The following is a 27,292-nucleotide window of genomic DNA, read 5'->3' as shown; positions in this document are numbered from 1 at the left end:
ATTAGGAGATCCCTCTGCCTTCTCCCAGCACGCCGACACAAAAGCCTGGGGCGCCTCCCTGCTCGAGCGTGCAGGAGGGCCAGGCGAGAGGGGAGGTGTGCGGGAAGCATCTTGCGAGACCCGTACGGACTCCCTTGGACACCAGAGGCGTCGGGGCCGAAGCTCCGACCCCCCGCCCGACGAAGCTCCACACTCCATGGGGAAGGTGGAGGGAAGCTGGGAGGGGTCAGGCCGTAGGACCCTTCTCTCCCTGCGCTCTTTCCCGGGAACCCAGAGAGCCCGAAGTGCAAGGGAGCGCAGGTTCTCTCCTGCGACCTGGGGTGGAAGGGAGAAGGAGGGGCCCCCAAGTGGGTGGACTCGGCGCGCCGGACGGACGCGCCAGAGAGAGGACCGAACGGGCAGGCAGGCGCCTGGACGGTCCTCCTACCCATCCCCGAACGAAGGAAGCCCCCCCCGTCCGGTCGAGCACAATTCCCTCTCGACGGTTCCAGGTACCTAGCACCGACCCCGGCGACGGGGCGCAGCGGAGGTTTGTTGACTCGAGCAACGTGGGGCGGCCGTGGCGATGGGCGCTGAGGGCCCTGGCGCCATACGCCTTGGGTGCCCCGTGTCTGCAGGAGCAAGAGAGAGAGGGGGGGCCCCGCCGCCTCCTCCTCCCCCCCTCCCGTGCCGGCGATCTTCCTCCGCCTCCGAGGAAGGAGGCTCCCGGGCCGAGCGCCTGGACTCGGAGCTTCCGGGCTCGTTTTCCTTTCTTGCCGGTCTCCGTCGACCCACCTCCGCGGCGGCGGGGGGGGGGGGCATCCGGAAACTGAGTTCCGCACCCCTTCCGCCGCAACCTCGTTACCGGTATAAGGGCGAAAGCGTGAATCTTAGTGGTGGATCACTCGGCTCGTGCGACGATGAAGAATGCAGCTAGCTGTGAGAATTAGTGCGAATTGCAGGACACATTGATCATCGACACTTTGAACGCACCTTGCGGCCCCGGGTTCCTCCCAGGGAGGAGGGTTGTCCGTTCCATCATTCGCCTCGGCGTTTTCCCGCCGAGGGCACGGCTGGGGCCGTTCGCAGGGTCTCTTTCTGGCACGGCGGGGGTCGGGCGCCCTCACCAAGGGGTGCTCGGGACCGAGCGTGGGGCCGGACTATCGCCTTCAGCCCTGGCGTGCGGCTATCTGCGGTCTGACCTGAGGCTGCCCGCGTCTGCCCTTCCGCCAGTTCTCCATTCTACCTCCACCAGGTTCGTCCTCGAGGGCCTCGGTGTCCCCTCCCCCCTCTCGGGAAGAAAAAGGGGGGAGGAGGAGGCCCCGCGGGCTCCCTCCCTCCTTCCCTACCCTACCCTTTTGGCTATGTCCTCAGATCAGATATCGGTACATCGCAGGAATACAATGATGACAGATAAGCATTGGAAAAAATTACATCACACATATATATATATATCTATAGTGAGCTGGTCACCCTTCCAGGACCTGGCCAGGGCTAACCCTGCTTAGCTTTTTTCACACACACTCACTGCTGGGCTCTAAACTTTTCGGTAATTCACCAGGACTCTGCCTCAAACACAGGGGAGTTCTCTGCCTCCTCTTCACCTTTCACAAATGTTCATCAACACCAGGTTTCTTATAACCAAAGGCTTTATTAGTTGCCATTTAACATAATCTTCATGGCTTATTTCTTATTTAACTCAAACATTTCTTCTTCAACTCAAACATAACAAAAGGCATTTACTCAGAGTCTTCTAATTAAACCCTTTTCAGACTTGAAGCAGTTCCACAAACTTTCATAGTTCAAACTGTCAAACAAAAGCATTTACTTTTCCTTCTCAGAAGTTAGTGCAGCTATCACCTTTTCAGCAGAGAGCTTCCCCAGTACTTTCATCTCCCCCTTCCAGCTTTCCACCATTGTCTTAATAAAGCTGCCTGAAAACCTCTCACACCTGGTTCAATTTCCCAATCAACTCCTGGCTTCTCACTTTCCTGCCTAGAGTCCTTCCGGATCCCTTCCTGCTGCAGTGCATTCTGGACCTTGTAGTTTCCTGCCTCCTCACTATATATATATATATATATATATATATATATATATATATACACACATACATACAGTGGTGTGCTGGTAAAATTTTTACAACAGGCTCTCTCCCTGGTCCACCTCGGCATCCCCCCGTCCACCACTGCGCCCCCCCATCCACCTCTGCGCCCCCCCCCTCGTCCACCTCTGCGCCCCCCCCCCCATCCACCTCTGCGCCCCCCCAAAATTACAGAGCTGGCTATAGCCGGGGGGGGGGGGGGGGGGCAATGCATTACTCTCTCCAGGAAAAAAAAATTAAATGATCCCAGGTTCCAATCTAATTCATGTTTAATATGGGATAAAATGCCATAAATAAGTAAATAAATATAAACTTTTAACGTTCAGCACCTGATTCTCAAAGTGGACATATTCCAAACACTATAATGAAAATAAAATTATTTTTTTCTACCTTTGTTGTCTGGTGACTTTGTTTTTCTGATCATGCTGGCCCAGTATCTGATTCTGCTGCTCTCTATCTGTTCCCTTGACTCCGTTTCCAGGGCTTCCTTTCCATTTATTTCTTTTTTTTCCTCCTTTCTTCTTCATTTCTGGTCCTCCGCAGACTTGACTATACAGTGGATCCAGCTTCTGCCTATTTTCTCCATCCATGTGCAGTTTCTCTCCTCACTTTCTTTTCCCTCATCTAATCTCCTTCCTCTCTATCTTCCCTCCATGTCCAGCATTTCTTCTCTCTCCCTTCCTTCCCCTCCATCCATGTCCAGAATTTCTCTTGCCCTCCCCTCCATCCATGTCCTGAAACTCTCCTCTCTCCCCTGCCCCCCTCTATCCATCCATACCCAGCAAATATCTACTCCCCTGCCCCCCTCTATCCATTCATGCCCAGCAATTCTCTTCTCTCCCCTGCCCTCCATGCCCAGCAATTCTCTTCTCTCCCCTGCCCTCCATGCCCAGCAATTCTCTTCTCTCCCCTGCCCCCCTCTACCCATCCATGCCCAGCAATTGTCTTCTCTCCCCTGTACCCCTCTACCCATCCATGCCCAGCAATTGTCTTATCTCCCCTGCCCCCTTCTACCCATCCATGCCCAGCAATTCTCCTCCCTCCCCTGCCTTCCCCTCCCGCTCCCATCCATGTCCAGCGATTCTCCTCCCTCCCCTGCCCTCCCCTTCCGCTCCCAAACATGTCCAGCAATTGTCCTTCGCCCCCACCCTCCCCTCCCGCTCCCATCTATCTTTTTTATTACCTCCATTGAAGCGCCGCATTATTTAAGCCCTGCTGCCCATCTCTAGCCTTCCCTGTTTGCTTCTGATGAGTTCGTGCCCCTAGTCCCGCCTTCTGACATATGTCATACGTCAGAAGGCGGGACTAAGGGCACAAACTCATCAGAAGCAGGGAAGGCTAGAGACGGGCAGCAGGGCTTTAAATAACGCGGGTACTTCAACGGAGGTAATAAAAAAGATGGATGGGAACGGGAGGGGAGGGTGGGGGCGAAGGACAATCGCTGGACATGTTTAGGAGCGGGAGGGGAGGTAAGCATGGCCTGTGATGGCGCCCTCCTGCCATGCTTACCTCGTGTAATGGAGCTGGCTCGCCCCGAAGAACAACCGGCTCGCAAGAGCTGTCAAAATTTAACAAGCAGCTCTTGCGAGCCAGAGCAAGCCGGCTCCAGCACACCACTGTATATATATACATACATACATATATATATAAATAATAGCTATGTAAGCCTCATTAATTAACCCCATCAACACATTATTACTGTAATACAAATCTTTCAAACTTCCTAAAATTTTTATAATCAGTAATAGACCATAAATCACTTGGAAGAGTGTTCCAAAATTTAACTGGTTAAAAAAAAAGAGGATTTGAACAGGCGAGACAGTTTCATTCTCTGTAGGCTGGGAAAAACGAAGGGATTAAGTTGTCTCAGTGACCATGATCTCAAAGAGGATGCAAATATAAACAGTGAATACATATACTGAGGGGATAACCCATACAAGATCTTATATAAAATGCAATAGAACTTAAAAGAAACATGATCAGATTTTGAAAGTGGACAAATCAGCCTAGCTGCTATATTTTGAATTGTTTGCAGTTTTTTAAGAATACCTTAAGAACAATTTGAATAGATCACATTACATTAATTGAGTAGGGATAGGAGAAAAGACTGAACTAAAAGTCTGAAGTGAGCAGTATCAAACTACTATGAATCCTTCGTAGTTTTCTCATCAACAAGAAGGATTTTTTAACAATAGCGTTAATTTGTACATCTAGTGACAATGATTGATCAATCATTACTCCTAAGATTCTAATTGAAGATGAGAAAACATACTTTGAATCATTTATTTTGAAAGAATCATCACAAGATGGAACTGCATTCCTACTCACTAACATAAACTTTGTTTCCATATCATCAAGCTGATCAATCCATAGACTGGTGGGTTGTGTCCATCTATCAGCAGGTGGAGATAGAGAGCAAACTTTTGCCTCCCTATATGTGGTCATGTGCTGCCGGAAACTCCTCAGTATGTTCTCTATCTCAGCAGGTGGTGGTCACACACAGCAGCAGCTCTGGCTAGGCCTCCAAGCCTAATTTTTAGGTTTTGTTGAGTGCCTGGGGTTGAGGGCTCTTTTGAGCAAGTGCAAACCTGGTGGTGCCAGGTCCCTCCTTTTCTCCCCCCTCCCGCTGGCTCCGTTAAAAAAAAAAAAAAAAAAAAAAATTTTAAACGTCCTTAAAGGCGTTTATTTCGACGTTTATTTAAACGTTCATTGCAGCTACTCACTGGGACACCAGTTCGTTACAGCTCGGAGCGGACAGCAGGTAATTTTTACCTTTTTATAGCGGGCAGGGGGTTCCCCGATTCTTCTCCTCGTGGCATATGGCGTCGGAGGGCGAGGGCGCAAAGGGTCGCTCCCCGGATCGCTTGAGCGCTTCTAGAGGGGATGCGGGGGTCTTACAGCCTGATTCGCCCTTGTTGGGTGACAGTTTCGTGACCGATGAATGTCCCAGTCCTTCCTCCGGCGTGGCGGTTTTTCCCGCCATAAACGCCCATCCCCCGCTCCTCGCCTCCGCCATCTTGGCCGGCCACGCGGCTCGGACGGCTTCTTCGTGGGCCGCCCTTGAGGTTGGAGACATTAATGCCATGAACGCCCTTAATTTGGGCGACGGCACAAAAGCGGCTAAAGTTAAGCGCCGTTCTTCCCGCGCGGCTCCTTCGCGGAGTGTTGCGCCGGACGCCATTTTGGATGCGCAGCATGTCTCTCCCCCGCTCTTGCGAGCGCCGGTTGAGGGTGCGTCTAGGGCTGTTGCCCAGGCTGCGGAAGTGTACAGTCTGGGGGGTTTCTCCCCCGAGTTTGTTTTGCTGCTGCATCAGGCTTTCCTCATGCAAAACGCTGCCCCTGCTCCCTCGTTTGGTAAAGAGGTTGAGGTTCCCAGAGATAAACGCCCTCGGGTTGATTCCTAGGCCTTGGAGGACTTTGTCTCCTCCGATGTAGATGAGGGCAGTGTGTCTGAGGTCTCCCAACGGTCCTTTGCGGATTCCTTGGAGGAGACGGATCCCCGCTCGGATGGAGCGGATGACCCCTCTGCAGCGCGGCTTTTTAGCCCAGAGGATTTGCCCAACCTGTTGTTACAGGCCATGGACACTTTGAAGATTTCCTCTCCGGAGGACGTCTCTCCCTCAGCCCCTGTTGGCTCTGCCATTATGCTGGGGACGAAACGCCCGCCTAGAACCTTCCACGTGCATGATGCCATGCACACCTTAATTTCGGCTCAATGGGATGTCCCGGAAGCGAGCCTTAAAGTGGCTAGGGCTATGTCCCGCCTCTATCCTTAGGCTGTGAGTGAACGTGAGGCCTATCTGTGGCCTACCGTGGATTCTTTAATCACTCCGGTGACTAAGAAAACGGCGTTGCCGGTGGAAGGTGGCACGGCCCTAAAGGACGCCCAAGACAGAAGATTGGAGGCGGCCTTAAGGTCGTCCTTTGAGGCGGCTGCTTTAAGTTTGCAGGCCTCAGTTTGCGGCTCCTATGTGGCCAGGGCGTGCCTGACTATGGTGCAGCGGGCTTCCCCCTCAGATCATTCCTTGAGGGCTGATTGGCCGGCCCTGGAATCGGGCTTAGCCTATTTGGCAGACTTGCTGTATGATGTCTTGAGGGCCTCAGCTAAAGGCATGGCTCAGACAATCTCTGCGCGGCGGTGGCTTTGGCTGAAACATTGGTCTGCTGACCACGCCTCTAAATCCCGCCTGGCTAGATTGCCTTTTCAAGGCAAGCTGCTCTTTGGGGTCGAGCTGGACAAAATCGTGACCGATCTCGGCACGTCTAAGGGCAAGAAATTACCAGAGGTCAGGGCTCGGGCTAGTACTCGTCCCGGTACCTCCAGAGGACGGTTGCAGGAAGCCCGTCGGTACCGCCCGGGCAAGTCGGGTTCCTCTGCCCCCTCTTCCTTCAAGAGGAATTTCTCCCCCAAGCAGCATTCCTTTCGCAGAGACCGCCGTCCCGGAGGTGCTTCCTCCGGTCCTCCCCCAGGGTCTCGTACCCAATGACGGGGCCTTGGTCCACGCCCCAGTGCAGATTGGAGGACGGCTGTCCTCGTTTCTGGGCGAGTGGACTACAATAACTTCAGACGCGTGGGTGCTGGAAGTCATCAGAGACGGCTACAAGCTAGAGTTCTGCCGACCCTTAAAAGACGGGTTTGTACTCTCTCCCTGCAAGTCTCCGGTCAAAGCTGTGGCAGTGCAGCAGACCTTGGACAATCTGATCCGCCTGGGCGCGGTCGTTCCTGTGCCAGAAAGTCAGCTTGGCAAGGGACGTTACTCCATTTACTTTGTGGTACCAAAGAAAGGAGGTTCTGTCCGGCCTATCCTCGACCTCAAAGGGGTCAATCGGGCCTTGAAAGTGCGGCACTTTCGCATGGAGACTCTCCGCTCTGTTATAGCGGCAGTGAAGGCAGGAGAGTTCTTGGCTTCCTTGGACATCAAGGAAGCGTACCTGCATATTCCCATCTGGCCTCCTCATCAACGCTTCCTGCGTTTTGCAGTCCTGGGACGACACTTCCAGTTCAGAGCCCTCCCATTCGGGTTGGCTACTGCTCCGCGGACCTTTTCCAAAGTAATGGTGGTCATCGCGGCCTTCCTACGAAAGGAAGGGATACAAGTCCATCCTTATCTGGACGACTGGTTGATCCGAGCCCCCTCTTATGCAGAGTGCGGCAAAGCTGTGGACCGGGTAGTTGCTCTTTTGAGCTCCCTGGGATGGATCATCAACTGGGAGAAGAGCCAGCTGCGCCCGACTCAGTCCCTGGAGTACCTGGGAGTTCGATTCGACACCCAAGTGGACAGAGTGTTCCTGCCAGATAATCGGATTGTCAAACTTCAGGCTCAGGTGGACCAGTTCCTGGGAGCCTCTCCTCTTCGGGCTTGGGACTATGTGCAGCTGTTGGGCTCTATGACGGCCAAGATGGAAGTAGTGCCCTGGGCCAGGGCTCATATGAGACCACTTCAACACTCCTTGCTGCAGCGCTGGACTCCGATGTCGGAGGATTATGCTGTGCGACTTCCCTTGGACCCAGCAGTGCGCAAGGCGCTGAGCTCGTGGATGCAGACAGACAAATTGTCTGCGGGAATGCCTCTGGTGACCCCAGAGTGGATTGTCGTCACGACGGACGTCTCTTTGTCGGGCTGGGGAGCCCACTGCTTGGGAAGGACAGCGCAGGGGCTCTGGTCTCCTGCAGAGGCAAAGTGGTCTATCAACCTCCTGGAACTCAGAGCCATTCGGTTGGCGCTTTTGGAGTTCATCCCGGTACTGGTGTGGAAGCCTGTACGGGTCCTGTCGGACAATGCCACGGCTGTGGCCTATGTCAACCGCCAGGGAGGTACCAAGAGCGCCCCTCTAGCCAAGGAGGCTATGTATCTTTGCCAGTGGGCGGAAGCGAACCTGGAGCAGCTTTCAGCGGCCCACATTGCCGGAGTCATGAATGTCAAGGCGGACTTTCTCAGTCGCCATACCTTGGAGCCCGGAGAGTGGCAGCTATCTGCTCAGGCGTTCTTGGACATCACGAAGCGCTGGGCCAGCCGAGCCTAGATCTGATGGCGTCATCGGCCAATTGCCAAGTGCCGCGCTTCTTCAGCAGAGGACGGGACCCTCGATCCCTGGGAGTAGATGCTCTTCTCCAACAGTGGCCGACACAAGAGCTCCTCTATGTGTTCCCGCCCTGGCCCATGTTGGGCAGGGTGCTAGACCGGGTGGCAAAGCATCCCGGCAGGGTAATCCTGGTGGGTCCGGATTGGCCCAGGCGTCCCTGGTATGCGGACTTGATCAGGCTCTCAGTGGACGATCCTCTGCGACTGCCAGTGGAACAGGACCTGTTTCATCAGGGTCCCGTGGTGATGGAGGATCCCTCCCCCTTTGGTCTTACGGCCTGGCTATTGAGCGGCAGCGTCTGAGGAAGAAGGGCTTCTCAGACAAGGTCATCGCCACTATGCTGAGAGCGAGGAAGCGCTCTACTTCTACTGCTTACGCCAGGGTTTGGCGTATCTTTGCAGCGTGGTGTGAAGCAGGCTCTCTTTCTCCCTTCACTGCTCCAATTTCTTCAGTGTTGGCGTTCCTGCAAGAAGGTCTGGAGAAAGGCCTGTCGCTCAGTTCCCTTAAAGTCCAGGTAGCGGCTCTGGCTTGCTTCAGGGGCCGCCTGAAGGGTGCTTCCCTGGCTTCGCAGCCAGATGTGGTGCGCTTTCTCAAGGGAGTTAATCACCTGCGCCCTCCTCTGCACTCAGTGGTGCCTGCGTGGAATCTCAACCTGGTACTAAGAGCCTTGCAGAAGCCGCCTTTTGAACCCTTGTCCATCTCTGAAAGACCTGACGTTGAAAGCAGTCTTTTTGGTGGCTATCACTTCAGCCAGAAGAGTTTCCGAGCTCCAGGCGCTCTCATGTCGAGAGCCTTTTCTGCAGTTCACTGAGGCAGGAGTGACTATTCGCACAGTGCCTTCCTTTCTGCCCAAGATTGTTTCTCGCTTCCATGTGAAACAGCAGCTCTGTCTCCCTTCCTTTCGTAGGGAGGACTACCCAGAGGAGTACTCTGCTCTTAAATATCTGGATGTGAGACGAGTCATCATCAGATACTTGGAAGTGACCAATGATTTCCGGAAATCGGATCATCTGTTTGTCCTGTTTGCAGGTCCTCGTAAGGGTCTGCAGGCTGCTAAGCCTACAGTGGCAAGATGGGTCAAGGAAGCCATTGCAGCGGCTTATGTGGCCGCGGGGAAGGTGCCGCCTATCCAGCTGAAGGCTCACTCCACGAGAGCTCAGGCGGCCTCGATGGCAGAGGCCGGATCCGTCTCCTTGGAAGAGATATGCAAGGCGGCAACTTGGGCTTCGGCTCATACATTCTCCAAGCATTACCGGTTGACTGTGGCTGCACGGGCGGAGGCCCGGTTTGGAGCTTCAGTGTTGAGGTCAGGGATTTCTATGTCCCGCCCTGGGTGAGTACTGCTTCGGTACATCCCACCAGTCTATGGATTGATCAGCTTGATGATATGGAAGGTAAAATTATGTATAATCATACCTGATAATTTTCTTTCCATTAATCATAGCTGATCAATCCATAGCCCCTCCCAGATATCTGTACTGTTTTTATTCTGGTTGCATTTCAGGTTCAAGTTTAGTCTTCAGTTACTTCAGAAAGACTTCGTGTTCAAGTTCTTCCTTCACTTGGATTCTTCAAGAGTTGAGACGAGTTTGTGTTACAGTGAGCTGCATACCTGTCCCCTCCGTTTTACGGGGCTGGATTGAGATTTAAATTCTGCCGGCACTCCCTCCCGCTTCGTGCGGCTGTAGGGCAGCTTTGTACCCCTCCCGCTTCGGCGGTGTTAGGGTCAGTCAGCTCCTCCCGCGGTTGCAGGATAAGCCAGATCCCCCCGCATCGGCGGGTGTGGTGTCCCTCCCCCGCTCCGCGGGGATGAGCTGGACGGATTCCCCTCCCCCACTTGTGTGGGGATGAGCTGGGTTAATTCCCCTCCCCCGTTTCGGCGGTGGTGAGCTGGGCAGAGTGTCCCTTCGTGGGTGTAATTCTCTAAGTGCTGAGTCCTGCGGATGGAGCTTTGATATCGACATACTGAGGAGTTTCCGGCAGCACATGACCACATATAGGGAGGCAAAAGTTTGCTCTCTATCTCCACCTGCTGGTAGATGGACACAACCCACCAGTCTATGGATTGATCAGCTATGATTAATGGAAAGAAAATTATCAGGTATGATTATACATAATTTTACCTTTATCATTGTTCAGTTTCAGACAATATTGTACCATCCAAACACAAATTAACTGCATTCCTGTATTAATAGTCTTTTTTGTATCCTCAAAAGATTTTTGAATAGGAACCAATACAGTGCATATATATATAAGTCAGAAACCCAGACTTCTCTAAAACAAATCTGAGAGAAAATATAAATATATTAAAAAGAATAGATGAAAGTGGTGATCCTTGAGGAACACCCAATGGAATATCCCATCCTTCTGATATCACATTATTCATCTTAACTTTGTAAACTCGAGATGAAAAAAAACACGAAACCAGTTCAGAACTTTACCAGAGATTCCAATTTCATCCAGCATACTCAGTAAGATGTCATGATTTACAAGATCAAATGCGAATGATACATTTTATTTTATGTATTTATTTACAGCATTTATATCCCACAATTTCCTACCCATGGGCAGGCCCAATGTGGCTTACAACAATCTACATAAACACACAGCAAGTCAGGGGTCAAACAATTAATGTCCTAGAAGTATAATGGGGAAAAGGCAAAAGCGAGGTAAAGTAAAAGAGAAAGAGCAGCGGTGAGTAGTGTGACACCAGGGTAAGACAGATCAGAAGGTAGAGATGCCTGGCGGGAGTGGTTCATACGCTTTGCCAAATAGAAAGGTCTTGAGGCGCTTTTTGAAATCAAATTGCATTATCACAACTTCACCACCACTTTTCAATATAGATCTGGCAGTCTCCAAAATGAAACCAACCTCCATTTCTCTACACAATCCAGATTAAGAACTATGTAAGATGTTAAAACAATCCAGATAGGATGATAACTAAGCAACGACCACTCTGTCCATAGTTTTAATAAACAGAGGGATGGATGCAACAGGTCTATAGTCTGATAATAATGATGGAAATTCTTCACGATCCTTGACAATAGGGGTCAAAAAGATCTCCCTCAGTACCACTGGAAAAATGCCATCATCTAAAAAGGAGTTGACCCAGTCCAGTAATAGAGTTTTAAATTTAATCGGAGCAGATATAACCAAATAAACTAGGCAAACATCTAGTCTACAGAAAGATGATTCCCGGCACAGGCAGCTCCTTGTGACTCTGGGCAAGTCACTTAACCCTCCATTGCCCCATGTAAGCCGCATTGAGCCTGCCATGAGTGGGAAAGCACAGGGTACAAATGTAACAAAAATAAAAAATGATGCATACCTTTAAAAAAAAAATTTAAACTCTAACCATTGAACTGGAGTGAACTCCATCCAACTCCTGTTTGCAAGTGAATAATTTAATGAAGATGGAAAATGAAAGGGTATAATGTAGTCATCTTCAAATGAAAACTGGGATCAATTTTACTAACTTTATTCCCAAAACAATTCTGCAAGCTGATCAGCGCTAGGAATCATATTTGAATTATCTGATATTGTACTTTGAATCTCTGTTAACTGATGAAATATCTGAAATAATTTCTTAACATTCAAAGCAGATATCCCTATCAATTTAGAATAGTACTCCTTTCTGGTTTCTTTTAGTTTTTGTTTGTAATGTGAAATTGCCTGTTTACAAAGTTGTTTATTCTGTGAAGTTCTAAGTCTGTTCCACTATTGTTCTAATTTTCTGCAGGTCTGTTTCAGTAGTAAGAGATCAGGTGTAAACCAGTTGCTACTCTGCCTATCCTTTTTTACCCTCCTAATTCTAGAGGCCAACTCATCCAAAATAGCTTCTCCATATTCATTCCAATTATTAATAAAAGAGTCCTCTATATGCTTTTTTAATAGGGCCCTATTCCAAAAACATTCAGGATCAATTTCTTTCTAACTTCATAACTAATAATAGATTTACCTTGCTTTTTATTACACTGATTCCTTTAAACATTAAAGTGCAGGGTATAATGATCAGCCCAGAGACTGGGAGACCAAAAACTATCTGTGAAAGTAATTTTTTGCTCAAGATCTGAAGTAAGTAAAAGCTATTAAGTCTAATTGATGGCCTTTCGCATGTGTGCTCGGAAAATGTGGCACAGTAAATCCAACATTTGTCAAAAACAAACTTAATTCAGCCACCTTGTTATCTAAGTGATCTTCCAAATGCAGGCTTATATCAACAAAAATTAGAATATTCTCAAATTGTGATGCATTATCAGGGGCATAATCGAAAAAGAAGGGCACCCATCTTTCGACATAAATCGGGAAATGGGCGTCCTTCTCTCAGGGTCACCCAAATTGGCATAATCGAAAGCCGATTTTGGGCGTCCTCAACTGCTTTCTGTTGCGGGGACAACCAAAGTTCATGGGGGCGTGTTGGCAGCGTAGCAAAGGCGGGACGGGGGCGTGGTTAAGAGATGGGCGTCCTCGGCCGATAATGGAAATAAGAAGGGCATCCCTGATGAGCATTTGGCCGACTTTACTTGGTCCCTTTTTTTTCACGACCAAGCCTTGAAAAGATGCCCGAACTGACCATATGACCACCAGAGGGAATCAGGGATGACGTCCCCTTACTCCCCCAGTGGTCACCAATCCCCTCCCACCCAAAAAAAAATTAAAAAACATTTTTGCCAGCCTGAAATGTCATACCCAGCTCCATCACAGCAGTATGCAGGTCCCTGGAGCAGTTTTTAGTAGGTGCAGTGCACTTCAGGCAGGCGGACCCAGGCCCATCCCCCCACCTGTTACACTTGTGGTGGTAAATGTGAGCCCTCCAAAACCCACCCGAAACCCACTGTACCCACATGTAGGTGCCCCCTTCATCCCTAAGGGCTATGGTAGTGGTGTACAGTTGTGGGGAGTGGGTTTTGGGGGGCTCAGCACCGAAGGTAAGGGAGCTATGCACCTGGGAGCAATTTGTGAGTCCACTGCAGTGCCCCCTAGGGTGCCCGGTTGGTGTCCTGGCATGTAAGGGAAACCAGTGCACTACGAATGTTGGCTCCTCCCATGACCAAATGCCTTGGATTTGGTCGTTTTTGAGATGGGCGTCCTCGGTTTCCATTATCGGCGAAAACCGAGGTCGCCCATCTCTAAGGTCGACCAACTCAACATTTAGGTCGACCATCTCTAAGTTCGACCTAAATGTTGAGATTTGGGCGTCCCCGACCGTATTATCGAAACGAAAGATGGAATCCCATCTTGTTTTGATAATACGGGATGCCCTGTCCATTCATGCCCTGCCTCAGAGATGGGCGTCCTTAGAGATGGTCGTCCCCGTTCAGTTATGCCCCTCAATGTGTAAGAAAATCAATAAAAACATCTCTGGCTTTACTCTATGTACCCGGAGGACAATGAAAGAAAATAAGTTACAGTGTCCTCTAAATTACTATCTCCTATTTAACAAGATAATAACTATAGATTACTATTATTTATAACATCAAGTAGCTTAGTCTCAAAGAAACATTTATATAATACTGCTAACCTTCCTCCTCTTTTCCTTTTTCTAGATAGGTTCTTTATTTTATAACCTGCCGGATAGAGTTCTGAAATTATCGGATCGTCTTCTGAAAATGTCCAGGTTTCTACTAAACACAGAAAACCTGGACATATTACCTAGCGTTCTAATATTTAAATATAAACCAGGGATTGGAATAGTATCTCAAACACCTAACTCTGCAAAAGATATCCTTTTAAGCCCCTCTCCAACTCTGATTTTAGATTTCTGAGTACCCCGAACACGTCTAGATCTTTGAGTTATCAAAACCTCTATATTATTTGGCAAATATGTTGAACAATCAATCAAGATTTGTGGACGTGAATATTCATGTTTTTAATGCACCCTAGAGTAGTAGTATTCCTGTTAAAATTTTCATGTGTATGTATTGTAAAGAATCAAAAACATATATACATATTTTCAAATCCATCATAATTGGTAATGTTTCTGAATAAAAAGTAGCGGTTGAGGGGAAAATAGATGCATCTCAGGATGGTGAGGCATACTACTACTACTACTTATCATTTCTATAGCGCTACTAGACGTATGCAGCGCTGTACACTTGAACATGAAGAGACAGTCCCTGCTCGACAGAGTTTACAATCTAATTATTGATCTAATCATGAATGGACCTCTTAATTACCCACAGTTTGGGGGAGACTGTCTTCCTACAGACTGTTTCCTGATTGTATATGAAGATTTTTGTTGTCTTCTTTCTTAAACTGTTTGATCTCTTGGATTCCCAACGGTAGTGGATAATGATGCATTTCCTTATAATTTATATTTTATTTCATTTGCAGTTTTAGAACTATCAACTTTTCATGTTCAAGAATTTCTGGAAAATTGTCCTTAAATGCAATTCAAAATTTTTAAAATGAGAAAGTGAAAAAAAACTCATTTGTGCATCCTGCTGACTGAAGACAGACTTCATGTATGGAGTCCAGAATGCTCCTGCATTCAAAAAACAGCTTCCACACAATTGTGTGTTAATCAAGTCCCTTCTCAAGGGAGCCAAGAGTTTCAAGTCATACTCTTGATGGTTCTGGAAGAAATGCCGGGCGTTTGGATTCTCTTGGAAGAAAAACGTTTTTAGAATGCTATGCTGTCATCCCAGATAACCTCTTAGCAGCTCTTAATAGGCCAATACATTTGAAACACTGTGTACAGCCCTTTTACTGGGTGGGATAGACTTCAGCTTAAACCAGAGTATAGAACATCACTGTGAAAACTCAAAACTCTTAAATTAAATCTTCTTTAATGCAAACTCAAACAAAAGAAAATGACTAACAGGTGTGCTGGACAAGAGTCTCTGCCTTGCAAAATTGGGAATCTGTTCTCTACCGGCTCACTCTCTATACAAGAGGAACTGGAAGATCTCAGCACCAAGCTGAGAGAATAGATGTTGTAAATACTTTTAAACTGATAAAAACTTAGTGATAGTACGGTAGTTTGAAAGGGGGAGGGGAGCATGCAACAAGGTACAGTAAGTCAGCTTACAGTTGTTAGAAAAGCATACATGCAGACAGATTCTCTCCACCCCACTGGAGAGAGAAACAGGCCAACTACATCTCAGCATAAACAGATACAAAGGCCAGCCAATAGGAAAAGCCCCATAAGGCACGGGGAACAGGGACATTTGTCATCACAGAGCACCACAGGAAGACTAAGATTTGTAGTCCAAAGGCACTTCCTACCTTTCTTAAGGGCACAAGCACTGTAAACTGTTACAGGCAATGCAATCTGATATAAAAAACAGGCAACCTGCCTCCAAGCTAATGAGGGCAAACACTCCCCACCTGATATCAGTAGATACCACTATTTAATTTCTCACACTTATAAATACCACAAACTGTATGCAAAGTCTATAAATAAACTCTATGCAGAGTCTATAAATAAAGCTGGATCTTGAAGCTTGGCAACTTCTTGTTTGTCACTGGTTCACGCCATTACTTCTAGACCGTTCTACTGAAAGAGTTGGCTTTGAACACTGAATTCCCCAGATGTTCCCCTAACTCTGGTAGGGAGGTGTCCTGATCAATAGTTGAGCCGGGGTCTGGTTCTTCCCAGCTGTAAACCTCCTTAACATGCAGATTTTTCTGAGAAGGTTTGAACAAAATGGTGTGCCTGTTCTCTAAGATGCAATGTACTGTTCTAGGCAAAGTATAGAGTAGCTTCAATAGCCAGCTTAAACCATCCACAAGTAGAAGCTTTACCAGTAGACTCTCAATTCTTAAGCAAATCTTCTTTATTGTAGTACTCAGAATAAACTGAGAAAATCCAACTTACAGTTCAGTTGCTTAGACAGAATTGTTGCCTTCTGCATAGAGTCTGCATCTAGCCACTCCAAAAGCAAAAGGTCTGCCAGAACCTCAGCTCAGTTGAGAGGAAAACTGTAACTCTCAAAGAAAATAAGGAGGAGAAACTCAGGGGAATGACTTGGGGAGATGGAATTACAGAAGATTAAAGAAGGATCAGCCCTAGAACAACTGCTGATCACAAAGCATGCTAGCAAGACTGGGCTCTCTCTCACTTCCCACAGGGGCAGAGAAGGAGGGTTGGCCCTAGCTCAGACCTATAAGCCAATAGGGAAAGCTCACAAGGAGTCATCACAGGATACTTGCAAACTGTAGGGGAGGGGGAAGCCCCAGTACATAGAGCTATCTATTACACAACAATGTAACTGAATATAGATAATACTCGTATTAAATATACATCACAGTATACCCTACCTCCATGAATACAGGGGCAGAACATGTACGTTTTATATATGTACTAGTGGAACCATGCCCGTTTCCTCAACAATGAAACGGGCCCTAGGAAGGCTGTCATGTAAGCTTTTTTTTTCTCTCTCCCTTGCCCTCCCCTCCATGTCCAGCAATTCTTTCCTCCCCTCCCCTCGATGTCCAGCAATTCTCCTCTTCCCTGCCCTCCCATCCGTGACCCGCGATTCTCTCCTCTACTGTCCTCCCATCCCATCCATGTCCATCAATTCTCCTCTGCTCTGTCCTCCCCATCCTCCCTCCTCTCGATGTCCCGCGATTCTCTCCTCTACTGTCCTCTCATCCCATCCATGTCCATCAATTCTCCTCTGCCCTGCCCTCCCCTCCCCTCCCCTTCCTCCCGCCCTTCGATGTCCCGAGATTCTCTCCTCTACTGTCCTCCCATCCCATCCATTCTCCTCTGCCCTGCCCTCCCCTCCCCTTCCTCCATCCCTCTCCTCGCAATTCTCTCCTCCCCTCGATTTGTACCTGAACGTTCTCTGGCTGGCTGGTGCTGGCTTCCCTTCCCTCTCACTGTTCCGCCCTCTGACGTCATTACGTTTTGACACGAGGACTGGTCAATGAGTGGTTATGGATGTTACAAACCCAGACATCCAGACGTAGAATGTTGGAGGTGCAAATTATTATATAGAATATGAGTTCATTTGGACTCCACAGGCTCTCCAAGCAAAATGTCACCACTATAACCCATCCTAGGGCAAGTTGGTAGGCATATGGAGCATCAGGTGGATATACACGTGACTCATGAACTCTGATCAATGTTGGTGCGTCTCTTCCCAACAAGGGCAAGCTCTTGGCATTTGGGTCTAAAGGCTGCAGATACTCCTCTATAGATTACAAATGAGGGTGATATTGCACAACCTCTGGTATGGGAATTTCTTCCCTGTCATCGGGTATCTGATTAAACTCAATAATAGTTAATAGATGGGTTTTTTTCCTACCATCCATCGCTTTCTATCACATATTCACTTGCTCTTCTCCCTGTCCTCCTTGTTCTTCCTATACAGGTCTTGAGGTTGTAGGGATAGCGAACTTCTTGGATGTCAAATTGGTCAAAGAACTTGACCTTGCCAGGGGCTGGTTACTCTGCTCATCTATGAAAACATACATTTTTACTGCTTTTTCTGGTTGCTCTTTTGGATATACTTTAGCTACACAAATCTTGGTGCATGACCATCCACTGTGGCCTTCTCCACAGTTTAGAGTAATGTTCGATGGTGACGCTGGCTCTGCCTTGCTCTACCTTCCATGGCTTGATTCTGGGGATGGGGTTCGTGTAGACTGTGATAACCCTGGGCTTGGAGCCACTTACAGCCCTCCGGACAGCCGTTTCAGGCTTTCAGGTCAGGGTATTAAAACAAGCCAGTCAGGGTTTTTGCTGTTTATTTCCTTTACAAGATTCCAATCTTTCAATCCATAACAAAGGTAGCAACATAACAAGAAAACATTCTCAGAGTCTTTGCAATCATGAAAGTCAGAGCTCTCAATGTATATTCAGTTTGGAAAAGTTAAACAGTTCAAAACACTCTGCTTCTAGAAGTTTAGAAAGTTCAACAGTTCAAAAACACTCTGCTCCTAGCAGTGAGCCCTTTCCCTGTGGAAGGGCTGGCAGTTCACCTCCCTCTACACAGCCTTATTCCTGCTGTGTCTACTTGCAGCTGCTCTTACTTGCTAGGCATCACTCATTTCAGTGGTTTCCCACTTCATCTCACCATTTCCTCCATCTGACTCTAGAGGCATTTCCTTGCTCTCCTTGTGTAGCCCATGATTCTTCAGCCCTCAGGAAATCACTGCCCTCTTCCGGTTTGGGCTGGGCTAAGAAAAACTTCTCCTTCCCCTCTCCCTAGAGAAGAGGGATCACATATTGCCTTTTTATCCATGGGAACTGGGTTTTGTCCCTGCCGCCCCTCTAATGACCACCTGGGGTAATTGTACTCCTATCCCCAAAGGATTTTCCCTGGGCCTCCTCCTCAGAGTCGGCCCAGGGTCTTTCATCTTTCCTTTATATTTAGGCACCCAATGGTTATCTGGGTTTGTTCTTAGTGCCTTTCCTCCTAGCAGGAATCACTACGCCCGCTTCATCACAAGACATAGGCTTACTCTTGTCAGAGTTGGTCACTATTGTACTCTGCGCACTTGACGGCTGCTTTACAGTCTTTAGCTATATAAGAGCAACATTTGTAACAGATCCTGTACTTTTTCAACAATTCTTTACATTTTTTCATGGTTTTCTCCCTAAACCCTCTAGACTTCTTGAAAGGATGATGTTTATTATGTATGGGACACTGTCTGTCTGGATCCTCTACTTTCTCTGTAACAGGAGGACTATCAGTTGGCGGTGTAGCTGTGGACAGCACATCTGTCATGTGTACAGTAATAGGTTACTTGATGTTGCCATACTTCTTGACCAGCCTTTCATTCAGCCTGTTTTGCCTGCTTCATATACCTCAAACATGAAGCTGGGATTCTTTTTCCTCTTGGCAAATCTTGTATGAACTTCAGAAAGATTGAGAAGGGAGGATACCTGTCATGACATCGGCCATGCTTCAGGCCCCTGATTCTCCTCGGGTATATTCAGGACGCTTTTCCAATGCACTCTAGCCTCGCTTCTGATACTTCGATGTTGGCGTCCCTAGGCGCACATGTGCTGAAGATCTTGTTTTAAAGGGGCAGACGGCCAAAGCAGAGGGTGGCACCCTTCTATAACTTCCCCCTCGGAATTCCCTTTTATCTTGTCTTCACAACAGGTCACCACTGCCGTGCCTTGTCTCATCTCCTGCATAGTGTTTCCTGCCTTCTGTCCCTGCAAAGAGTTCCTTGCCTTATTTGTCTTGCATTCCAGTCCTCTGCTTCGCAGTTTGTGTTCCAGGTCCATTGCTCCAGTCCTCTGCTCCGTAGTTCCAGCTCCAGTACTCCAGTCCTCTACTTTGCAGTTCCAGTTCTAGTTCCATTGCTCCAGTCCTCTGCTCCACAGTTCCAGCTCCAGTGCTCTAGTCCTCTGCTCCACAGTTCCAGTGTTCCAGTTTTCCACCTCTGCCGGACAGTGACTCGTCTTCTGTCAGTGGGAGCCTCCTTACCTTCGTGTTGGGAGCCCTGCTTTGACCAGAGGGCTCACTTACCTCATACTGTGACAGATTACGAAGGCAATGAGCTTGACAGAGTCACCAGCCTCGCAGTTACTATAGCAACTGGCTCTACAGCTGCAGCAGTTGTCCGGCGCTGTCCAGGATTTGACCCAGTGGATAGATCATCTCCAGAATACTGGCACAGCACAACCTGCAGTTCCTCCACCTGCCATAGTTCCTTCTGGCCTTGTTGCTGCTTAAGGAGCCTCGGGTGTCCGCATAGCACCCTTTCCAAGATTTAATGGGAACCTGAAGTCCTAACGGTGATGTGGACATAGTGGATGGGTAAGAGCTTATCCTGAACCGAAACTTATAGTAAATAATATACAGGTAAATAAAATTAATACTCACCAAACTTCAGGGATAGTAGTCCACGTGGGAATCATTGTACCATGGGACAGCCGAGAATCACTCAATCGGCTTATACACACGACTGTTTAACCAAGAATCACTCAACTGGTATAAAATCACTACTCTCCAGGGGTATGCCTCGAATTCCAGGACTCACTCAACTGGCAAAGAGCTCACAAAGGAAGTATGCAAAAACCCCTTCTTGTATTCATGCGTCCTGCGAGAGACACTGAATAGAAGAGCGGTTGTCCTCGGGGCTCGCAGAGGGCCTCACGCCCGCCGGGGACAAAAACCAATAAAACTTTAAACTCAAGGGGCAAAATTGTACTCCAGTTCTAAACCAAAGTCATTTCAGATTGAACATCTTCAAACCAATTCCTCCCTTGGAGCCATTACAAGAAACTAGAAGTAAAAGGTAAAGCCCTTATAAATATATGAAAAAGGATTTGGGGCAATTTAGATGCAAGAACAAGCTCTATATTGAGATGTTCAAGAGACCAAAATTAACATGATGAGGAGCAAAGAAGAACTCAAAAGAGAAATTATGGGAACTCCTCTCTATGAAGGGAAAATGACCTAACTTTTAAAACTGCAGTAAAAAAAAGTTTTGAAATAGGAACTGCTTAATAGCTTTTTTTTGCACTTGCAGCAAGAGGCCAGCTGTCACTTCTCAAGATACAAGGACAAAAACATGAAAACAAAAGAGGAAGTTGGAAAAGGCATAACAAATTGTGAAGTGATTAAGTTTAGACACAGACTGATGAAAAGCCGAGGATTTCCAGATTAGAAAGGCACGGAATTCCCCTCTTTTAGCATCGGGTTAGTCACCAATTAATGTAAATATTTTAGGGTGAACTAGTCACTCCCAGCTCCATGGTCCGGCCACAGAAGGCTTGGGATGAATACTCCACCCAAGACTGTAACACTGTGTCTTCTCTCGTTTTCTAGACTCCTTAATTCCCCAGAGCAGTGCACTTACTCTGGATAAGTCAGGAGACCACAATCAAAAGAAAGGTTTGGTTATGAGAAAGCAGCTTTCTTTATTTCATACTCACCACAGCAGGCAATAAAAGTTCATTAGAAATTGCAAGCTAAGCATATTTCTCACAGGGAGAGTCAGGCAATGAATCAAACGTGATACGCAGATTCTGACAATCTCCATTGCAATGGTCAAGCTGTCAGTTTTTATACTTTTCCGTCCTACCATCTAAATTACTGGCAGTTTCGGCTGATAATTAGTCATAATTAGTAAATCTCTATTTTGTAATTCTTACTCTCGACCACAATGACATTTTGGTCCACCAGTTTCGTCCAACTCATCTCAAAGTTCCATTTTTTTGCACCTGTTTAACTGCTCATCCATGTCTTACAAGATAAGTCTAACCGCAAGTTCTCGCTTTGGCCCTGAACACCTGGCATTTTTGCATCAGCTTGGCTAATTTTGTAATCTTGCCAAGTTTCGCCTGTCACAACACTGTCTTACTGTAATCCTGTGCAATTTTTTCTAGTCAGAGGCAGTTTATGATTGTAAAGTCTTTCTGAGGCCTAGCTGGCAACTGCAAGCCTCTTGGCCTGTTTTTCCAAGTAAGTGGCAGCCATTTTCTACAGATTCCAAGAGCAAGCACAGGTGCGACAAGCCAACCAGAGGCTACTTCAGCCTTGTGCCCCCTTGCCTTGCCTCCCACCTGTCCCACCCCCTGGCCTTCCCTCTCCATTGGGACAAATCTGGGGATATGAGCTGCACAAACTTCAGTACCGCCTGCCCTCCCTCCCCTCCAATAGCGAAATCCTCTATCACCAACAATGTTTTGAGCAATGTTTTAAACCTTAGTAGTTTCCTAGCAAATTTTCACTATCCCCTGAGATTTATTGCAACGCTCAAGCTTTTACTGCACCCTTGCAGTGTTAAATCAGGTTTTCACTGCCCTCTGCGATTTCCATTGAGGAAGTTGCAGTTCCTCTCCCTCAGGACAGACCTGCTCATCTCCAGTCACTAGTGGAAAAAGGGAAAGATTGTGGAAAGCACACAGTCATGTCAACCTTTGATGCTTTTGAAATGGCATTGAGAGCTTCTGTAGTGACCATTGCATCTCATAGACCCTCAAGGCTGTAAGCTTCAAACCCTCATTATGATGTGCAGTAAAGGCTCAATGATAATGCCATGCTGTAGGGAGAATGTCTTTGGAGACAAGGTCAAGGAGGAAGCTTGTCTCATAAAAGAAAACTGTGAAATGCTGACATTCTTCTCCCAATCCTCTCTTTGATCTAGCATCTTCTTCTTTCAGAAGGTATATGAGTGGGAGGCAAATTAAAACCTACTACTCTCAGAGAGTGTAGGTATTCTCTTCCCTCTTTTTCCAGATGCCATAGGGATCTCACTTTCATCCCCAAAAGCAGAGAGCACAGAACCTGCTCCTTAGCCAAAACCTGAAGCAGGGTTTGACTCCCTGCTTGACAACATAACAAGAACTTCAGCATCCATAGCAGATAACCTTCCAGTAGGAAGAGAATAACTTCTAGAATTCCAAGTGTAGGTGAATTGTACTTAAGCTATCAGTCCTTTCAGAAAATAGGAGAAAAATATAGCACCAAACTTAGGAGCTCAGTTTAAAAAAAATTGGTCTCTATTATTAACTTTCAGAATCTATTAAGGTAACCAATAAATGTGGTTTATGTATGTATGTATGTATTTATTTATTTATTTATTCATTCATGCTTTTAACCCACAATTATCCAACACAAGTTTCGGTCCAATGTGGCTTACAGTTGATATAACAAAGATACATTACAGTATTGTTTATAGTTTATTAGTCAATATACTGCTTTTAACACTCAGTATAGCAAAACAATGTTCAAGCATATAACATAAACTTAAAATGGCTAAAACAAGCAGAAAGGAGTGCCACATTTTAAAAGGATAGAATAGCATAAATGCATATATTTTAAACCTTGCAGCCCTTGATGTCATTGTGCCTATCCTGGAATGTGTAGGTTTGGGAGAGGGTAGGCAGTCAAAATGTACCACCTGTTCCTCTGATCCCATTCCCACCCACCTTCTTAATGCCATCTCTCCTGCTCTTATTCCTTTTATCTGTCACATTCTCAACCTCTCACTTTCCACTGCGACTGTCCCTGCTGCCTTTAAACATGCTGTGGTCACACCTCTCCTTAAGAAGCCTTCACTCAACCCTACTTGTCCCTCTAATTACCGACCCATATCCCTCCTTCCCTTTCTCTCCAAATTACTTGAGCGTGCTGTTCACCACCGCTGCCTTGATTTTCTCTCCTCACATGCTATTCTTGACCCACTACAATCTGGTTTTCGCCCTCTCCACTCAACCGACATGGAGGGAATGGGAGAGGAGGGCAGGGAAGAGAGAATTGCTGGACATGGATGAGAGGGGAGGGCAGGTGGCAGAGGAGACATACTGGACATGGAGGGGAGGGGAGGTCAGTGAAGAGAGATTCGCTGGACATGAAGGGCAGGGGATAGAGGAGAATCGTTGGACATGGATGGGAGGTGAGGGCAGGGGAGAGAGGAGAATTGCTGGACATGGATGAGAGGTGAGGATAGGGGGAGAGGAGAATCGCTGGACATGGATGAGAGGGGAGGGCAGGGGAGAGAGGAGAATCACTGGACATGGATGAGAGGGGAGGGCAGGGAAGAGAGATTCTCTGGACATGGATGGATGGAGGAGTTGGCGGGGAGAGAGGAGAAATGCTGGATGGAGTAGAGGGGAGAAAGAATTATTGCTTTATATGGATACAGGGGAGGGACGAGAGAGGAGAAATGCTGAACATGGATGGAGGTGAGGAAAGAAAAAAGAAGAAGATGCACATGGATGGAAATGAGGGAAAGGGAAGAGAGAAGAAAAACTGCACATGGATGCACATGAATGGAGAAAATAGGCAAAAGCTGGATCCATGTTATACCTCCTCCAGTCAATTCCACAGAGGAGGACACGGCTTTTACTTATGGATGTAGGGCAAGAAATTAAGAAGAAAGGAGGAAAGTAAAGAAATAAATGGAAAGGAAGCCCTGGAAACGGAGTTAAGAGAACAGATAGGGAGCAGCAGAATCAGAGACTCAGACCAATATGGATAGCAAAACAAAGTCACCAGACAACAAAGGTAGAAAAAAATCATTTTATTTTCATTTTAGTGTTTGGAATATGTCCACTTTGAGAATTTACATCTGCTATGTTATTTTGCAATGTATAGCGATTTGTTTTTTAAGAATATTGCTGACAATTCCTGTCAGTGTGGCAAGTGGTGTGTGATCATTTTCATGGTGAAAAATCATAAAAAATTATTTGCGATCTAGTATTTCGCAAGAAAGGCTTGTAAGCCTTGCCATCTTGTGCCACACGGGGGGGGGGGGGGGGGGGGGCGCCAACTGATAGTCTGCAGGGGGGCACCAGAGACCATAGGCACAGCCCTGAACCCTACCATAGCTGACCAGAGGCATCCTGTTTTCACTGATGCTTCTGCTAGCAACCAATAGCGCATTTAGAGGAATAGTGGGAGGAGAAGGGTGATGGAGAAATGCTAGATCCAAATGGGGGGGGGGGGGGGTGATGGAGAGATTCTTAAGCTGCAGGAAGGGAGGAGGAGAGATGCTGGGCCTGTGGGGAGGGATAGAAAAAGTGAGAGATGCTGGAATTGGGGGGAACAGAGGGAAGAAAGAAAGAGACGTAGAGCAAAACAGAGAGGAAAGAAAGGTGGATAGATGCTGGAGGGGGGAAGAAACAGAGGGAAGAGAGAGAGGAACCCAGAGCAAAGAGGAGAGAGAAGAAAAGGGCAAGATGCTGGACTGAGGGGAGTGGAGGAAGGAGAGAGAGAAACTGGATCGGTGGAAGGAGAAGGGAATATGATGCTGGGCCAACAGAGGGAGGGAGAGAGAGATGCTAGACCATGTAGGGGGTCGGAGGTGGGAGGAAGGGAAAGGGGAGAAGCTGGTCTTGGAGAGAGACAGGAACAAAAAGAAGAGATATTTAACACGGGGAGTGAAACGCATAGGGGTGATGCTGGATACAAGGTGAGGGATAGGAACACAAGGGGGTATGCTGGCAGAGTAAGATAGGGACACAGAGGAGAGATGCTGAAAGGGGGCATAGGGATACTGATAGGGCAAATGCTGAACAAGGGGGAGGATAGGGACAGGGACACAAAAGGGAGATGCTGGACAGGATGGATAGGGACATAGAGGAAGATGGATGGCGGACAGAGAGAGAAGAAATGTTAAAAGGACAGGACACCCTGGTAAGAGAGTTAAAAAAAACAACAACAGAGAACAGCAGAAAAGATACTTTGGGACTAAAGCAATACTCAGACAATAAAGGTAGAAAAAAGTTGTTTTTTGTGACTTTATTAATTGTAATTTGTCAGGTTTGTGAAATATTCATCTCTGACATCTTGCTTTTCAGTTTCTATTTCTAGTACTATGACAGATTCTGTGTGTAGGTCTATTATGTAATTGGGTTTTGCATGGATTGTTTACTGGAGATCTGAAAGGATTCCTCCTCCTCCCCCTCACCCCCTCTGGTCCCCACTTTCTTCGGAGAGGTGGAGGGGCTTAATCGAACGCAAACGCCCATGTGTAAGAACGTCCATTTCCGAGAATGGGTCCGTGAAGGGGTGGGCCGAATCGTATTTTCGAAAAAGATGGACGTTTATCTTTAGTTGCGAAAATATGGTTTGTGCCAGGCAAATGCATTGGATGTGGGCGTTTTTGAGATGTGGGCGTTTGTTTGAGCTGGGCGTTTTGGTTTTTCAGCGATAATCAAAACCGAAGCGTCCCAGCTCAAAAATGACCAAATCCAAGGCTTTAGGTCGTGGGAGGGGCCAGGATTCGTAGTGCACTGGTCCCCCTCACATGCCAGGACACCAACCGGGCACCCTATGGGGCACTTTTAAAAAATAGGAAAAAACATTAAATTACCTCCCAGGTGCATAGCTCCTTTATCTTGGGTGCTGAGACCCCCAAATCCCCCCCAAAAACCCACTCCCCACAACTCAACACCATTACCATAGCACTTAATGGTGAAGGGGGGGGCACCTACATGTGGGTACAGTGGGTTTTGGGGGGGGTTAGAGGGCTCCCATTTACCACCACAAGTAGTACAGGTAGGGGGGGATGGGCCTGGGTCCGCCTGCCTGAAGTGCACTGCATTACCCACTAAAACTGCTCCAGGGACAGGACTTGTTGCTGCTGTTGCAGCAGTTCACACCGTAAGACTAATCTCGCTGAAAACGTCCTTTATTTCAATAACCGCATTTACTCACAGTTAACTGCAGATCAGAGGTTGTGCCCCACTGGCAACGAGTCTCCCTGGTACTAAGATTAGCAGTAGCTCAGAGCTGGCAGAATGGTGTACAATACCCTCTTTCAGCAACATTCAAGGTAAGAAATAAGTTCTGTAACATGGCTAACACACGAAAGGGATCTAAAGCGGACTTACAAAAATGGCCACTACCTCGTGGACTATCGGAAACAAAACAGGCAGGGCCGGTCCAACCCAGTAAGCGAGGTAAGCATGGCAGGAGGGTGCCAACCTCTGGAGGGTGCCGCCGCGCCATGTTGACCCTCGCCGCTTACCTCAGCTCCCGGACCCTGACAGCAGTCCTGCCTTTGGTTTCCTGCTCCGGTACCCGCGCCGCCCTAGGGCATTTAAATCTTATATTTAAATTTACCTCCGACGTCGCAGCAGCTGCGCAGCATCAGTGAAAGCGCTGCTGCCCAACGTCTCTAGCTTTCCCTTCGCTCGTTCGTTCCCTTCTCATTGTCCCGCCCTCGCAAGAAAATGAAGTCAGAAGAAGGCGGGACACTGAGGGAACGAACGAGCAAAGGGAAGGCTGGGAGACATCGGCAGCAGCGTTTTCACTGATGCTGCGCAGCTGCTGCGACGTTGGAGGTGAATTTAAACACAAGATTTAAACCAGAAAAGAGGGCGGGCAGGTGGACATGGGAGCGGGAGGGCAGGGGAGCGGGAGGGCAGGGGAGAGAGGAGCATTGATCGATGGACATGGATGGAAGGGCAGGGCCCAGGGAGACAGGAGAAATTGTTGGACATTGAGGGGAGGGAGGAGAATTGCTGGATATGGATGGATGGAGAAGGGAAGGGGAGAAAGGAGCATCGATGGACAAGGACGGACATGGATGGGAGGGCAGGGCCCAGGGAGAGACGAGGAATTGCTGGATATGGAGGGGAGGGGAGGGAGGAGAATTGCTGGATATGGATGGTGTCCCGTCCCGTGCCCATACCTGCGCTCCCGCTGTGGGCAGCGGGAGCCAGCGGCCTCCACGGCAATTGAGGGCGGCAGGAGAGGGTCCCCGGAG

General features: G+C 47.8%; 1 protein-coding gene and 1 pseudogene across 1 annotated transcript in view; both read left to right on the top strand.

The window, feature by feature from the left end:
• DNAH6 (dynein axonemal heavy chain 6) overlaps nucleotides 1-27,292 on the top strand; it is a 2,906,060-nt gene that overhangs the window by 1,537,881 nt on the left and 1,340,887 nt on the right. The window lies entirely within an intron of this gene.
• LOC115463974 lies at nucleotides 865-1,008 on the top strand (annotated as a pseudogene).

This window comes from Microcaecilia unicolor, chromosome 2 (genome assembly GCF_901765095.1).
Source record: "Microcaecilia unicolor chromosome 2, aMicUni1.1, whole genome shotgun sequence".
Taxonomy (NCBI): Eukaryota; Metazoa; Chordata; class Amphibia; order Gymnophiona; family Siphonopidae; genus Microcaecilia; species Microcaecilia unicolor.
This window is presented reverse-complemented; position numbering and strand designations above follow the sequence as displayed.